Raw genomic sequence first — 16928 nt, forward strand, 5'->3', positions numbered from 1 at the left:
AGCCGTGTGAGAACTTTGAAGAATTCCTGATGCTCTTGCACAGCAAGACTGTGAACCCAAAATGTTGCACAAATGATGTTATGATGATGGAGTTTATTTCTAAAGGCACAAGGCTCATTGGTGTTATTATTCAATAGTTGTGCTGAGTCAGCAGTTGTTTTAGTTTTGTTTGGGGAAATCAGGGGAATATGTGCTTACGGATGCTGTTATTATTTTAGCCCTTCAGACCCCCACAGGCAATCGAGGATTTAAGACTAGATACTATTTTAGTCCAACATTTCAAAGTAGACGTCTGGTGCAACAACATCTGGATGGATGGACAGAAGACACTTTTAAGAACTCCAGTTCCATAGATCTGTATGTAGTTGAATTTAGGTGACCAGAACTGACGGTAGTTCAAATCTTAATTCCAGAGGCTGTTCCTCTGTCCTCCACAGTGTGGGCATCATATCTTCCCTGCAGAGTGACTTGGGGCATTGCCTGGAGTTCATGGTTTATGCTGGAGTTCCATGTGAACTCCAAGTGAACCAAAATGCGTCACGTAAGAATGTTCAGTCATTCGTTTGCCAGGAAGAAGGTGTTCTGCACTATTGGAGAACATGAAGAATTTATGTTCATTTCACAGCTAGTATGTAGCCCGTATAGATTTTTGCACATCTGTAGTACCTCGTTGAATCCCAAAATACAAAGCATATGTTTTTAGCTAAAACTTGGAATGTACCCCTGGTGTTGGTTCAGATGGAGGTTGGATCACATTCCCATCATTCCCATCAACCACTCTGGAGTTCATTTGGAACTGCACTGAGACCTTGTTTTGGTCTGTACCCGAGTGCGATCACTGTGTGCACCAGAGAACCACACCAAGGGGAAAATGAGCCAGAGTTCAGTTAAAAAAAAACAACTAGCAGTTAAGAAAACACAATGAGCACTTTGAATACATTTCTGATAGCTGCTGCTGCTTTCTTCTGCGATGTTTTGTGGCTTTGACTTGTTTTGTTTGTGTTTTTTGTTTAGCTGGCTCTGTTTAAGGTTTCACTCCAGTTCCACACCAAACTGGGTAAGCTATAACTGGCTTGACGTTGTGCCACAAAACCAGAAACGGTCAAACCCAAACTCCATTTCTTGTTCAGCTTCACGTTTCTGTGTTAGTTTCATCACTTTCATCAGTTTGTTCATTCTATTCGTAAACCTATGTTACATTTCAGAGTGTGTCGGCCTTCTCTGTGTCTGTGTCAAGTTTTCATGTTCTTCTTGTGCATCCATGAATTTCCTTCAGGTACCCCGCTCTGCCCAGAGACCAAAGGCATGTATGTTAGGTTTGTTAGTGATTCATTGCCAAAGCAAGAAACCCTTCACTACCTTTTAGGTACTTCTGAACCTAAAGACGAAACCTCTCAGGAGAAAATATACTGGATGGGGCAACAAGATGTAAGGCACCATCAGTACAAAGAGATCCCGGCATGCTCGCTGGGCGGGACTTTTTTCACAAATCCGAATGCCCATTTTTCGATTATTATATTTCTGTAACATCGCAGGTTCGTCATACCTATCTCGATACTTCATCCATTAGTTTGTGCTCTATTTTTAGTATTTATTTAGTATTATTTAACATTTTCATGTTTTTATTTCTGTTTCATTTTCAATATCTGCCTTCTAATTTCTGTTTCTTATTTGCATGCAATTGTTTTGTCTCACTGCGGCATCAGTCCCATAAAACATCACACTCTTATTATTTCAAAGCATTTCTTCACAATGGCTGATTTATTGCGGAGGTATCAGAGCTGCTCAAACAGTGGATAAGCTTTGTGTAGCTTCTGTTTGTTCCCACCTCCTCGTTGTTTCGTTTGTTAGAGATAATCATGTTTATTTCAAGGTTTTTTCACACTGTTCTCAATTAAAAAGAGTCTCAGTTTCTCAGTGTGGTTAATATTTTCTTTATCTTTCACTCAAAGCATTCATTGTCAAATATGAATTCGTGGCAGCAGAGATGATAATTCTAACAGCACATTCATGGGTGTGTTTACTGTATGTCATTATGTGATGGCATGCCCGCTTTTCACCGATGAGAGAAACACTTCCATAATTCTTTTCCCTGGTATTTTCTATTATCATTTAATTGGCAGCGGTGCGCAGACACACAATCATACTGAGTTCAGTATTGAACAGCAGTCCCAACGACACAGTGCGCCTTCATAGTTTTTCTCTGTCTGTTCAAGAAACCGTAAATAACCAATCAAATTGAGAGCTTTTCAAATTCTTTTCATCAGCTGAATGACCACTGGAGTGACAAGTCAAATAGTACACTGATGAAACACGCACATACTGTAAATTTACAGACAATACACTGTTTTCAATTCACAAGGTTAATTATTCCTGATTAAAGAGAGTTCAGCTAAGCTGTCTCAGAGGCAGACACTGGTAACACTGGTGAGACCACCGGTGAAAAAAAAGGGGGAAAGAAAAGAGTGGAAAGCTGTTTATGAAAGGTGTTTCTTAGGCGGGAAACCCTTGCAACTCAAAAGGTGCTGTTCTGGTGAGCCCCAAAGGGCTTTCTGAGCCTCCTGCATGGAGTATTTCTCTGCAATCACAAACTCTGTGTAAACAATCTTGGTATCAAAATAAAGCTAACAGATTTCATCAGAGGTTTAAATACTGCAGCAGTTGTTACTGTGTCAAAGTTACTGAGGCTAGAACACAGATAGTCAGTAATCAACATTTAAACATCATCTGTGCCAAGATTTATGATTCCATGGTGGTCTTCTTTTGTGGCTGGTTCACTGGATTTTGGTCGGAGCGTGTTGAAACTTGGAGTTTGGGGATCTGTGAGAGCCCAGCTAGCTAACCAGGCTTTGGTTCCCTTTTTACATGAAGTCGGGAGAGTTCGTGGCTCCGTTGTGTGTGTTTAGAAGACTTTTGCACAATTACGTAACTGCTCTTTTAATCATTGCTTGTTCTCACTGTGTTTGGTTGTTGTAGAAATGGTTTATATGAGCGTTTAGATTCTAAGGTTTCTGTGGATACCCCACATGTCAATATTTGCGTAAAAAACTTCATGCCACGGAGGGTTGCATACCTCTCAAGAGGTTTGACTAGTATTAAAATGATGCCTGCAAGCCACTCTGCAACCCAATTCCAGCTCTAAGTTTCCATTTAGTTTCTGTGTCTTTTATTAAACTTAACTGGAGAAGTTGTTTCTTTTCTGCCAGGTTTACATTTCCTTAAGGTCTATTTTCTGTTCTATTCAGTTTTCTCTCTGTGCACCCAGTGAGTAGGTGAAATTATTTTGGTTCACCACTGAAACACCAACTGAGCTCTGGTCGTCTTACACTATATAAACATGACAGGTTTTATAGTTAGCTTCTCAGCTAATTCGTTCACGCAACTAGAATCTGTGGTCGTCTTAGCATCCCTGGATTTGCACGCTGCAATGAAAGCTCAGAGAAATTTGGTTCTAATGTGGGATCTCAGTCCTAATCTTACGAATTAGTGAGGATAACTTAATAATGGCAAAAATCTTAGTTTTGTGGCTGTCTCCCACTGTTTGTCGACTCTGCTGCAGCGGGATGTGTGCTGTAAATGTCAGAGCAATTTTTCATTCTTCATCTGTGCCAAAATGAATTCCTGAGGCCTGACTGTTTGGCAGTAACAGCAGCCTGATCTGCTGCTTGGCTTTGCTTTTGTGTGCTAATGCCCCCCTGAGGAGCCCCAGCAGGTCTGTGTGTGGTGGCTCAGTGAATGTGAATGTCATGGTAATTTTACACTTTATCCCTAAAAGGATGGAGTTATATACTTCGCCTATCTATATCTGCTGAGATTTCATCAGACAGTGGTTCATCTGTGCACATTTCTTTTGTACGTCCTGACCAGAAGAATGTGATCAGGCTTTTTTCAGTTATTCTTCCTGAGAGAGAATTTCTACATCTGTCCTACTCTAAGACACTCAGGAGAATCTCACATGGATTGTACCACATGCTGGTTGTATATTGATAAAAACATTTAATATTTTGGTTTGAATAATGTAACTTGATAAAAATATAATCCAGACTCAGAGTCAGAAGTGTCAGCATGTTTTAAACTAAACAAGTTGCATGAAAATGAAGCCAATGTGGATAAGACTGCAGTTCCTCTGGATGCCACCTGAGGCTGGCTTCAAAAGTGAGTCGTCCCCACAGCCCTGTTAAAATGCCTCAAACTGTAATGCATTAAAACGTATTTATATGTTTTGGTGTATTGATGGTCAGGCTTTAAGTTATGAAACAGTCCAGAAAGAAACCCAGTGCCAAACACAGCAGGCAGGATAAAAGTTCACTAAATCTTCAGTCCAGCTCATATATGATCATGTAATGAAAACAACGGGAATACAACGAAACAGAACTTGAAGAAAGACTTAAAACAGTTTAAAGACGAGTGTCAGGGAGAGCAGTGGAGAATATGAATCCCGTAATTAAGTGTACAGACTGTTCTCATCCATGCTGTGTGTCTCAGTTAGGCCCACATCACTCAACCAAGCAAAGCCATCTTTACAAAATCTGTAGAAATAGGAATTGAATGTGTTACGTTGCTCTGAAAGGGTCCAGGCGATTAGGAAAAGTAACAAAAAGTGTCTGGGTCAGAAAAACGAGACAGAGAGGCAAAATGGTTAAATTAAAGAGTTTTATTAAAGTTTCTATTAATAACTCAACTAAAAGAGACGGACAAGCTGCTATCACCATTTAAAGAAACAAAACAAAACAAGCGTTGGTCAGTAAACTGAAAAGTAACTAAAAAGGATTCGTTGCCAAACACTCGCCCACACAGGCCCTAACCCAGCCAGGGCCGTGACAAATGTAACAAATCTCCAAATGTAACAAATCTCCAAATGTAAATGCAAATCTTTTAAGCAAAATGCTTTCTCGACATCTGCTGATGACACAGGAAACCTCCAAAACCCCCTTGTTGCCCCTGAACGAGTTTTGAGTTCTGCTTGTAATGATGCTTATATTTGAATATGTGAAGTCCGAGTACTGGCCAGTGAACCCTCTGATGTCTAAATTATAATTCCTGAGAAGTAGCCATCACCCTAACCCCTAATTTCCTACATTTTGGAGAAAATTAAATGCTAAATGAGCAGTGACAGGGCTCTGTAAGTTGCTAAACCCTCCTTTAGTTACACTGCAGTGGGCCTGGGCTGCTGGAGGCTTCCCCAGTGAGGTGAAATGAACGCAATTACTGAAAAAATGTTTATTTGGAAAAAAGCGATTAGTTGTAATTTGTCAACAGTCAGCAGAAATTTAAAATGATTTAAAAGCTGATAAATCTCCAAACATTGATTGTGTTCATCTGGACGTAGCGTTTTCAGTGGGAGGAACATTTCCTCACTCATCCAGAGGACTTCTTCACCCTCAGCTACCTGCAGCTTCAACCATCCTTTTTAAAACAAAACGTTTGCACAATGACTGAAACTAGCACCACTGACAAACAATGTGCTGCGAGGTCACTTCCTTTATCATTAACCATCAACTAATTTGGGGGTTTTCTTACCTGGATGATTGAGCATGCATCAAGACAAAAGCTGCAGCGGTTAAATCCAAGCAGGGCTGGGCTACATGAACAGTCTGCGTGGAGTGTAGAGAGGAATCCATTTTCTGAAACGTAATCTCAAGACCACCAGCTGCCAACGCTTTAGCTTTTTATTGGCATTTTCTAATTTATCTGCACTCATGGGAAGCCTTGGCACAGATATCAACTGCATGTTATCAGGATAACCGTACGTTTCACTAGAGGCCAAGAAAGAAAAAAGGTTCCTCTTGATAACTGATGGATTCCAGATAGTTGTTAAATTATCTATTATCCACAGCTGCTTTGATACTGATTAATAACTTCTGCAAAATGTATTAAATTGGGGCAGTCAGAGTCTGATATGCAGTCTTCAGTTTCAGAATGCCTGTGATGTAAGGAGCCTCACTTCACTGTTTGCTGTCATTAAATCACCATAAAGCATGCAGGAACTCTTTGAGGCACTCTTCGTATTAGCTCTTCGTATTAGCTGATGGTTGAAATGTCCCCTAAAGATGTGCATGTTTGTAAAACTAAAACAATTGTTGGTGGTCACAATGTTATCACCATTTTGTCAGTAAGCACACTTCACCTGTTGGTGGGTGTTTTTCACTCACTGGTTGCTCTTTTTTCCCTCGTGCGCAGCTTCACAGCATGTTTGAGCTTCCAGTGGCTCTTATTTGTTTTCCAAGCTTTTTGGTTTCAGATTCGGACACCACATTTATTTGTTAAAAAGCTCCAGTCGCATTTTCACGTTTGCATTCTGCACTTCACAAACCTCACTCCTACTCACTTTCCTCAGTTCGCTCCTGTGTGCAGTGGTTCTTGATGAATGAGAGGCGTTTTCCAACTGTTGAGCTTAAGACTGCTTCACTGTGCTGAACACTGATATGAGGTCGCGGGTGTGAGCTCGTGGTGGCTTTACACTTTGGTGGTCGTACAGTGACAGGGATAATTTGCCACAGTGGGATCTGATTTCCACAGTGATCACAGAAAATATTGTTGGACAGCTTAATTAGTTTCATTCAGCTTCACGCTGATAACATTCCAGAGGTTTGCTAATTCAAATGAGGGTCAGATTTTCTCATTTTCATTTTTTTCTGTTCTTTTTTTCCTGTATGAAACCAGAAAAACAAGCGAAAGAAATGGAATGAAAGTGTGTGAGGGCGACAGATGAGCGTCGTCTTGATTTTAAACAGTAAACTGAAGGAAATTCAACACCAGCCACAGACAATGGGATATCAGTGTCAGTTTAACAAATAGGCTTTACAAGTATATGCTGCTCAATGCAAGAGGGGAATTAAATATAGTAAGTCACCTTGATAAAGAAAAGAAGAACATAGTATGAGCGCGTGCAGCAGAGCTGTGGCATATATAACGTTGCCCAAATGAAATTATCTCAGGAAGTGTGTACCAGCTGAGATGGAGACAGGAGAAATAGATATAGTAAAGTGAAATGCAGATCAGGTGTTTTGTGAGCAGCTCTGAATTTGCAGGACAAACTCGACCCAGGAAAAATATAAATGCATACAAATCTCTTCACTCATACATGTTTGCAGTCATGTTCTAAATATTTGATACTGATATGCTTTGATTAATTTGTGTGTAACACGTTAGTGTTACAATAGAATAATGTGCTGCCTATAGCATAAACAGGAGCTGTAGAGGGCTGTGATAAACAAGGCCAACTATAAAGTGCCGGAGCTTCCACACATAGATGCCGGTCCATAATCGTTCACTTATTCGAGGCAAAGTGTGGACCGTGCTGATCGATGTAAAGCCTATTTTACAGATATGTGTTTGTGTCACTTTGCGTAAGATTACAGCCTTAGCGAGGATGCTTGTGTGCGGTGCTCCAGAAAACCAAAGGCATGCAGCTCAGTGCGGATGAATCTGCAGGGAGCCCTTCACTTTCGAGCTGTTGTGCTTCAGACTCGAGCAAAGCACAGAAAGTGGCTTGAACTGACTTTTTATTTTAGCACCACAAGCAAAAGCAGCCCACAGAGCTGTTGTTTGTGACATCGCCCCCTGATGACAGTAAACGGCTACAGCATGTGAATGACAGCCTGCACAGCCATCCATAGGATCTGTGTGGGACCAACCCCAAAGCATGAAAAAGCCATGAAATCTGCACAAATCCCTTTGCTTTACTTCCAAAGGCGTCTACAGGAGCCTCCGGACTAAGACCACCAGGTACCAGAACAGCTTCTTCCCCACAGCTGTCAGACTCCTGAACTCTGCCTCCTGACGTCTGACCCACGTTAACACATGGACTGAACATACACACACCCACAATGGAAAACCGTACCCTCAAACACACAATAATAACATGGACTGAACCACCACTCACAACCACTAGCACTTTATATAGCCTCTGTAGAAACTATCTACACCCTCACTTATCTTAACTGCACTACTGTATAGCTCTGTGTAAATAATCATTCTGTACATTCGATAATTTTTAATCCTACAACTGTTTACAACTTGCATAGTTCCCATTTCTGTATAGCTGTATATCTCAGATTCTGTAAAGTTATTTATTTCATATTCTGTATAGTTTTTCATATTTATATCCTGTTCATAGCCTGTACATAGCTTGTACTCACTACAGCCTGTACATACCTATAGTTATAGAATATTCACAACATACTTCATACCATGTACATTATAACATACCATAATAGACCCATTTCTGTAATATACAAATTCAAATTCAAATTCAAATTTTATTTGTCACACACACACAACCATACACAGTATGACATGGGGGTGAAATGCTTGTAGCTGTACAATGCCCGACCATTAAATGACAGAAGAAAAGTTTTACAATATTTACAATTTACTACAAAAATTTACAAATTAACTTAGGAATTTACAGTAAAGAATGTGCAAATAGCAGAAGAGATTATAAAGATAAGGATTATAAATTATAGGAATTATAGAATTATAGGAAATGTGTGGTGGTGCGTGTGGTGACGTGTGTGAGAGTCCAGTCTTATAGTGACGTGTTTGGGAGAGTCCAGTCCTACACCTGGTTCAGGCCCCGAATAGCCTGGGGGAAGAAGCTCCTCTTCATTCTCTCTGTTTTGGCCTTAAGGCTTCCCAGACCTCAACAGTGAGAAGAGTCCATTGTTGGGATGGGAGAGGTCCATCATAATCTTCCTAGCTTTGGACTTGCACCGCTTGGTGTAGATGGACAGCAGGTCAGGGAGCTCTGATTGAATGATGCGTTCATACTCACATATCTATATTATTGCTAATATATATTGTAATATATCTATATCACTAAAGCACTTCTGGATGGATGCAAACTGCATTTCGTTGCCCTGTACCTGTGCATGTGCAATGACAATAAAGTTGAATTCTATTCTAATTCTATTCCACACCAGGTTTCTCTGAAACTGAAGCCTGTCTCGTTCTAACAAAATTCTCAAATAAAAATCTTGCCAATTACCTTTTTTCTCTTCTCATTTATCTTCCACATCCTTGTTCCAGAGAGCTAACTGACCTGTTTCAAACCTCAAAGCTTTATCACCCTTTTTTTAAAAAACATTTCTCCAGTGCAAAGCTGATTTTAGCCACTGGTAACTGTAAATGCCATCTTATATGCAGGTAATCTATTATGAACCCACAGGGCCTTTATCAGCAAATAGCAGTCCTATAAATACACATGTGAAATATATAAAACCATGAAACATAACTGCGCCATCCTTCAAATGTTGCTTTGTTTTTGTTTGTTTTAATTGATTTTTATTTTTGTAATTTTCCCTTTCAAACTCTTGCTTCAAGTATCGAGACTCTTGCTCTGAATCAAACTCAAGTAAAGACCTTTAGTGGGATTTGAGCTCTAATCTCGTAGTCTAGTTTGCAGAGTTTAATTAAATGTGGATCTGAAGTAAATCTTTGTGCGTCTTCCCGCTGCTGACTCAAAAACACTGAGCTCCTGCTCTCAGCCACAGCTAACGATGCACAGTCAGCTCTGCGCCGTGTCGCAGTGGATCTAAGGGCAAAGGGATATTGTGCTTTGGTGGACACAAAAAGATGGGTCATTTGTTAAAGTTGGAGTCCCAGTCTTATCGAGCCACGGGCAACATCTTTAATTTGTACCGCTGAGCAGTGTTTTCAGCAGCAGATAACAGAACAGTCTTGTGTCATGAAATTTCTTACGTGATGTAGGTCTTGTCCAGAATGCTGCTTCTTTTACAAATTTAGTGCTGAAACTCATTATTTCAATACAGTTAGATGTCCTGTTATGCTTCACTTGTTTTCTTCCATATGTAGTGTACACTGCTGGTGGATACTGATATTAAATCTGGCCAAAGGTTTCCAAAAGTGACATCAGTGTATGTAAAAAAAAATGTGTGTTATGTCAGAAGGGATTTCCTTATATAGTCGTCAGGCATACTGAGACTCCACCCACTGGCTGTTTAACCCTTCACACTGTTAGGTGCAGTTAATTTGGGGTTAAAAGTGAAAGGAGCTATAAGTGCTTTTTTGACAGGATGAACCGATTTGATCAAATCCTAATTGTGCAGACGGATGTGTAAAGAAGCTGTTCTCGTTTGGGCTTTAAAGAAAAGTGTACATGACTTGTAAATCCAAATCCACTGGTGTTACGGCCTTTACGAGCAGCGGCACGCTGACTCAGACAGGCTCAGACACACACCAGCACTCAGAGTTCTGGATGAACATCCAGGGTTTTGGAAGTGAGGCAAACATTGACATATAGCAAATGGTGAGCTAACTGTGTTGCGGCACTGAGAGGCTGTCTGGATTTCACACTGTGTGGTCTGGCAAGTCTGTTACATGTCTGACTGACGAGGATGTATTGCAAGGTTTGCCAGCCAATGCAAACCCGGGAGCAGCTCATTTTCTTTTCCCCCTTCACCTCTGAGCACACCTCATTAAAGGGAGGATGTGAGCAGTGCGTTTCTTCACAGGGGATGCACTTGGATCTGCCGCTTACAAACTAAGGCTTAATGAAGAATTTCAATCCACTGTATCATTCTTTTGCTGGCCTCAGATACAAAGTGAAAAGGTAACATAGAAGTCTCTGTGTGGCTGGAGTTTAAATCAGCTGCAGTGGCGGGTTTTCCAAGACTTCCGGTGTAGCCTTGATATCCAGCGGGTGGATCGCAATTCAAGGCCCACTCATTGTTTACAAATGTACTTAAGAAGCGTAGTATATAAAAAGGCTTCCAAAACTGATGATGCATTTCAGTAAATGTGTTTCCTCCTTGCATGCATATGTAGCTTAGATACGATTGCCTATCTGTGTATTCTAAATCCTGATGGTTTTAGTGTGTGAGCAGCTGAGGTTAGTGGCGTTTGCTGACTGCACTGTCTCGTTGGGAGCATGGAGGGCAGTGAAGTGACGCTGACCCAATCAGGCCCTAATTTAAACGAGGCGCCCTCAGCCTCCAGCCAAAGGCCAAACTCACCTCGAGCTCAGAGTAACAGGAAGAACATCGCCAGTGTTGGACAAAGAAGAATTTAGAACAGAGTAATGGAGATGATATAAATGATGACTTGGGTCATATTTTGATGCGATCATAGCAGACAATATCTGGTCAGAGAGTAAGTAAGTTATTGTAAGTACAAGTAAGTGGTAATTTATTTATTTATTCATTTTTACCTTTAGCTTAGTGGTTAAACAGTGAGTTATTCTTTTTTCACTTCCATACACTCACAGGAAGGCACTGGGGACAGTTTGGGGTCCAGTATCTTTCCCGAACAGCGCACTGGATGAATTGTTGGAACCACTGACATTCCAGAGAGGGCTGTCTAAACATTTGACTTATCATCAAATGTTTAGACAGCCCTCTCTTCCTGAGCAACAATATCAATAATCACTTCCTTACCTGCAGATTCTATAGATATTCACTTATCTTCAGATAGAGACTACCATAGTTGTATCACTGAAATAATCAGCTGTTTGCTATCCTAAATAGTATCACATACTAGTACTCGTATGTACGAGGTTGTCATACCAAGTGCAGATGTGTGCTTGGTCCTCTTCACTCCTTCAGATAAACGAATGAGGCAGGAGCTCAAAGCAGCAGAAAACAGAAGGAGAGTGCTGCTGCCTGTTGATTTGATTTAATGTAACGGTGTTTGCAGAGAGGCTTGTTTGTCTCCTCTGCTGAACTTTTGTTTCGCTGGGCGTGCGCGTATGTTGGTGAAGGTCTCAGCTGTGTGTGGGGACGGCGCGGTGAAGGAAACATAACAACAGACTGTGTAAGGAAGTAGAGCTGTGATCCAAAGAAAAGGAAAAATCCAAAAGATCTGAGCGCAGATGAGATGACTTTACATTGTTGTTGGTGTTTGTTTACTGTATGGTCACCAGTAGCTGCAGGATCAATCATTCACTCATTTATATGTATGAGGTTCTCATGCTGGTATTGCCTGGTGAATGGTTCACACTCGTACCAGTAGCACTGGGACTAGTGGCGATGCTACTGTTTTCTTTCTGACACTTGGACTGTAAAGATTCTCCAACCTGATGTAAACTGCAGTGTTTATTGTATTTCACTGGTAGAAGAAAAGTTTCAAAGCTTTTAATCTGATGTTGTGCTTATGACAGTGCAGCTCTGGAATCTTACACATACTATCATCCACCCCGACCTCTTTCATGCATTTTTCTCTCCCAATGAAACATCAGTTCGACTGAAACTGAAGTCTCTATTCATGATTTATCTCGAGTCTTTTATCACGCGGTTGAAGTGGTGTCTGATTTTTGTTTCACTTAAAATCTCCTTGAAATAAATGGCAAACAACAGGATGATTTAGATCACTTAACAAGAGCCAAACTGCAAGTCAGGGAGAGCTTTCAAACTATAATCTGCTGATGTAGTCATCCACAAGCTCTCTACTTCACATAACGGCGGCATTGTTTTCAATACTGGCATCAAAAGAAAGCGATGGAGAATGAACTTAACTACTATTTGACTGAAATTCCAACTTATTTCTAGTGAATTTGGCGTTACAGCATTTTAAACCAGTTTTTACCATCTTGTCTGCCATGCTCCTCGCTTGGTGACTAACTGCAGTTTCTGTTTTACATATGCAGCAGGATATAAATTAGCATAATTACGTGTAAAGGTTGCTTTAACTCGACACTGTGAAAATCACTTGGACAACATTAATGGTGAGATAGACTTAAATGTGGGCCCCACACATCACAGGAGCAAAGCCAGCAGCACCACGCATGTTTATTGGTTTGTTTATTGAAATTTCTTTCATTCCTTCCTGTGCGCACTTATCCCTTCTTTCTTAATTTTCCCATTCTTCTCCAGTTGCTCGTCTTCCTCCTGACTCGTAGAGCTTAAATCAGGCAGCAAGGAGAGAGCAGATAAGGCCAAGGACTTGTAAGCTTGTATATCACTGCAGACAGGCAGGATTGCCTTTATCTCTGAGGAAACCCAACACCACAGGGCCTTGCTCAAGGCTGAAACCAGTAAAGCTTCCCCAGTAGATCCCAGTACACTTCCCAAAGCTGTAGCACAGAGCCAGCTTTATTATCGACCCTTGTTGCCTGGGAAGATATATGATACTTTAGATCGCACGCACACGTACACACACTTCAGATGCAATAGCAATTCAGTTTCCTCCGCTCCTTCATTATATGTGTGTTTACTGCATCTGAGATAATGGCCTGTTCCTATTGGCTAAAGCCTTTGCAGTATGTAATCCTCAGGGACCTATCAGAGCTCAGCGCTGTCTGGGGAGTGCTGGGCTGAATGTACTCATACCCTGTGGATAGTCCGCCGGGAACTTCTTTTTCCTGTGCTGGGAAGTCAGTGAAAATGAGGTGCGTACAGATCAGGGTGTGTGTGTGTGTGTGTTTGTGTGTGTGTGTGTGTGTGTGTGTGTGCGTGTGTGTTTGTGTGTGTGTGTGTGTGTGTGTGTGCGTGTGTGTTTGTGTGTGTGTGAGAGAGAGAGAGAGAGAGAGAGAGAGAGCAGGGGTTAAGGCTGTAGAGACCAACAGAAATTTCTCTGTTTTCTTTTAAGTGTTGTTGCACCACAGTGGATCAGTGGCCAGAAGGAAAGAAGGAAACGTATACGTGCACGGTTTCCTGGCACAGTACTTGTGATACAGGTAGTGATAAAGGTTAAGTATTTGGGTCAATAGGTGGGTGAGGATAGAAGATTTTATGACTTCAACAAAATAAGCACAAAGTATCTCGAGTTCTTGCTCTTGAACGGAGCAAAAAGAGAGCAACGTTTGAGGGGATGTGCTGACTGTGCCAGGCTGTCGTATCACAGAGAACCGATCATGAAAGCAAAGTTTTGGCAGTAAAAGATGGATTCATGGATCTGCTACAACAAAAACAATAGCAGTCATTGTGCTGCGTTGGCCAAACATGGCACATCCAACCAACAGGTAGCCTTATGCTGTGATGAGTAAAGTAAAAACAGCTCATTGCTTTCATCATTTCTGTGGCTTCAAGTGAATTTTGATGAATAAAGCTGTTTGTAAACTTGTTTTTGGCAAACTCGCTCAGCACTTTCTGAGTTAAACACAAAGGAAATGAGACAACCTGTTGCTTCTGTTGCCAACACACTGCCTGCAGTCTCTCTGCAGCTTATTGTATGTTTTATAAGATATAACTGCTTGTTATGATGAAAGTATTAAACTGTTACTTTTTAAAGGATTCTTTAACTCTTTACAACCTAAACCATAAAATCATTTTCAATTTTTTTTGAAAATGGAGGGTTTATTCAACCATCTGACATTTTTTTTCTAATAATTAAATATCAGTTTCCAAAAATGAATTGTAATTTGTATAATTTGTGCTACATCAATCTCAAAATCGAATCTATCAAATACAGTACACTAGGAGTTAGGGGATTTAAAGAGCTACCGGGCACACTAAAGTCTAAAGTCATCACGTTATGAGTTCGTTAGTAGAGTTCGTTGGACATGGTTATTGTCAGTTATATTCTTAAACAAGAAAAAAAAGTTTTTATCACACAGACTCTGAAACTGCTGGAAAAAGTGCTAACATTGGAAATCGCGCTCACAGACGTAGTTTTTAATTTGGTGAGTCAGCGCCCAGGGTAGCTATGAGCACAGAACATGAGCGATCACAAACACTGATGGGTCACTGGCAGCAGAGTGGCAGAGATTTTTCCAGGGACAGTGATTTTATTTTGCAGAGAACTAATAGGTCAGCATGCTGATTTCTCAGATCTCTCTCTTATTTTGAAAACCCAACGTGTTCTGTACCAGTATTCGGCTCCGTCATAACTCCTCGAAAGCTCACTGAGAGCCTTTAAGAGCTTGTCAGCCTGTGATATTTGAAGGTGGCTCCTTCTCCTCACCTTCAAGTTCCTCTGGTTTCTTTTTCTTTTTTTGTCCGCTTTCTCTTCCACAGCTCGTCTTCTGTCCCACACCCCACAGCCAGTCACAGAAAATGTCTGCTCCCTGAGCCTGGTAGCTGGTAAAAGGGAGTTTTTCCTTCCCACTGTTGCCAAGTTCTTGTTTATAGGGGATTGTGTGGTTTTCTCTTTACCTTAGTCGCCTTGAGGTGGCTGTTGTTGTGATTTGGCACTTATATAATTACACTGAATTAAACTGAGTTGGTGTCTATGCCTTCGGCCTGCCTGCTTTTGCGAAACACACTGGGTGCACAGTCTTCATTCTTCTTCTTCCGGCTGTTCTCTTCGAGGGTCACCACAACAGACCGTCTGCCCCCATCTCGCTTCATCCCTAGCATCCTTCTCCATCACACCAGCCCTCTGCATACATGTAAGTGGCCGATACTGTCGGTTAACACACTATGTCCGGCACCTTATAGGAAAAGTGCGATGGATTAGTGTGTTTTCTTGACAGCTAGCAGTTATGTGGTATTGGCATTAAAATTGCCTTGCTGGCTTGTGAATCTGGGAAGCTATCTAGCTTTTTTAGTCTCACACAAACACTCCTTCAGATTTTTACATAAAGGCTGGCAGCACAATGTTGGCATCATGTCGCAGAATATGATGACATCTTGCCATCTGATATGTTATTTACACATCAGTGTGGTTACAGCAGAAAAGATCTTCACAGTCTGAATATGTAAATGCGACAAGAGGAGGAGGAGCGGGAGGGAGGAGGGCTAACAGCGATCCTGTGTGGGGCGCGATGTGTCGTAAATGCTGATTACAGTATCCTGCCACTTCCATCTCTCCAAACGTATCGCTACTCGATGACAACCGCCTCACCATCCACCCCCACCCCCACACCATCTATCTTTCTCCCATCTGTTTCCCCCACTCTCCATCTTATTTACTTTAGGTGAAGCTCCAACATGAAGCTGTGGTGTTGCTGATGCGATCTCTGATTGCAGCATCCCACCACTTCTGTCAGTCACAATTCATCACTTTATCCGTTCCTCTCTCCCTCCATCCTCCTCTTTCTCTCCCTCTCTCGCTCTGTCTTTGTATTTATTTGTTTATTTACCAAAAGAACGATTTGATATGAAGAAAAGATGGAGCTGATGTTGCTTTAATGCGATTGCGACATCCCACCCTTCCTGTCAGTCATAATTTATCATTTTAGATGTTTCACCCTCTCTCTTTCCCCCCTTCCCTGTCTTCCTGTCTCCTGCACGTTGATTTAGTGTGAGAAGGATGTGATGAGAATTAGCCTGCTGACGTGATCTTGTGATGTTGATTGCAGCATCCCACCACTTCTGTCCACCGCAATTTAGTATTCGTTGCTATGCCAGCCCACTCCTCCTTCTTCCGGTGTCTGAAGAACATTTTCTTCTCAGACTTTTTCAAAATGATAATTATGACAAAATAGTTTTGTCGAGGCTTGTTAGTGCACTGTGTATCAGCACGAAATGTTAATATATTGAATGTGTGTAAAAGACTGGATTCATGGTCTTTTCACTTCTCATCCTCACTGAAATTATTATGAACTTTCAAATAGTCCAAGAGACACTTCTCAAACCTCCACAGCCTCCAAATGTGGATTTTTATTGCTATTCTAATCTGGAACATCACATCAGCTGGTAATATCCACTGGAATGATGTCAGCTGCCAAAAACAAGTTCAGACAGCTGATGAGGTTTGAAAAGAAAGACATATTTTACTACTGTGAGCTAATGCTAAAGCTATTTATTAGCGCTGTGGGACTTTTTTCCCCGTTTCTTTTGGCTATGCTGCTTGGGCCCAGTGCAACAGGGGGGCTGTTTTGTATGTCCACATCCAGCAGACTCTCACACTACTCTCTTATTTGGGTTTGTGTCGACCTGCAGAATGTAAATGAACAGACAGACAAACGCTCACCTGGAAACATCAGGCGAGCGTTTGTCTGAACGCTTGAAAGACAGCAAAAAGTTGAACAAATGTTTCAGAATAAGGCTCGATTTCATTGCATATCCAGAAAACGTGCTGCACGCCTT

General features: G+C 41.3%; 1 protein-coding gene across 5 annotated transcripts in view; it reads left to right on the plus strand.

Annotated features, from left to right (window-relative positions):
* The window catches only part of LOC113037032 (leucine-rich repeat and fibronectin type III domain-containing protein 1-like protein), a 409870-nt gene that overhangs the window by 216991 nt on the left and 175951 nt on the right, over positions 1-16928 (plus strand). Inside the window, exon 5 of one of the 5 annotated variants that reach the window (XM_026193741.1) lies at positions 1015-1057. The exons of the other annotated variants lie outside the window; for them this stretch is intronic. The gene's annotated coding sequence lies outside the window, so the exon portion shown is untranslated. The remainder of the gene's footprint in view (positions 1-1014; positions 1058-16928) is intronic. 5 annotated transcript variants of the gene reach the window in all.

The sequence above is a fragment of the Astatotilapia calliptera genome, chromosome 14 (genome assembly GCF_900246225.1).
Source record: "Astatotilapia calliptera chromosome 14, fAstCal1.2, whole genome shotgun sequence".
Lineage (NCBI taxonomy): Eukaryota > Metazoa > Chordata > Actinopteri > Cichliformes > Cichlidae > Astatotilapia > Astatotilapia calliptera.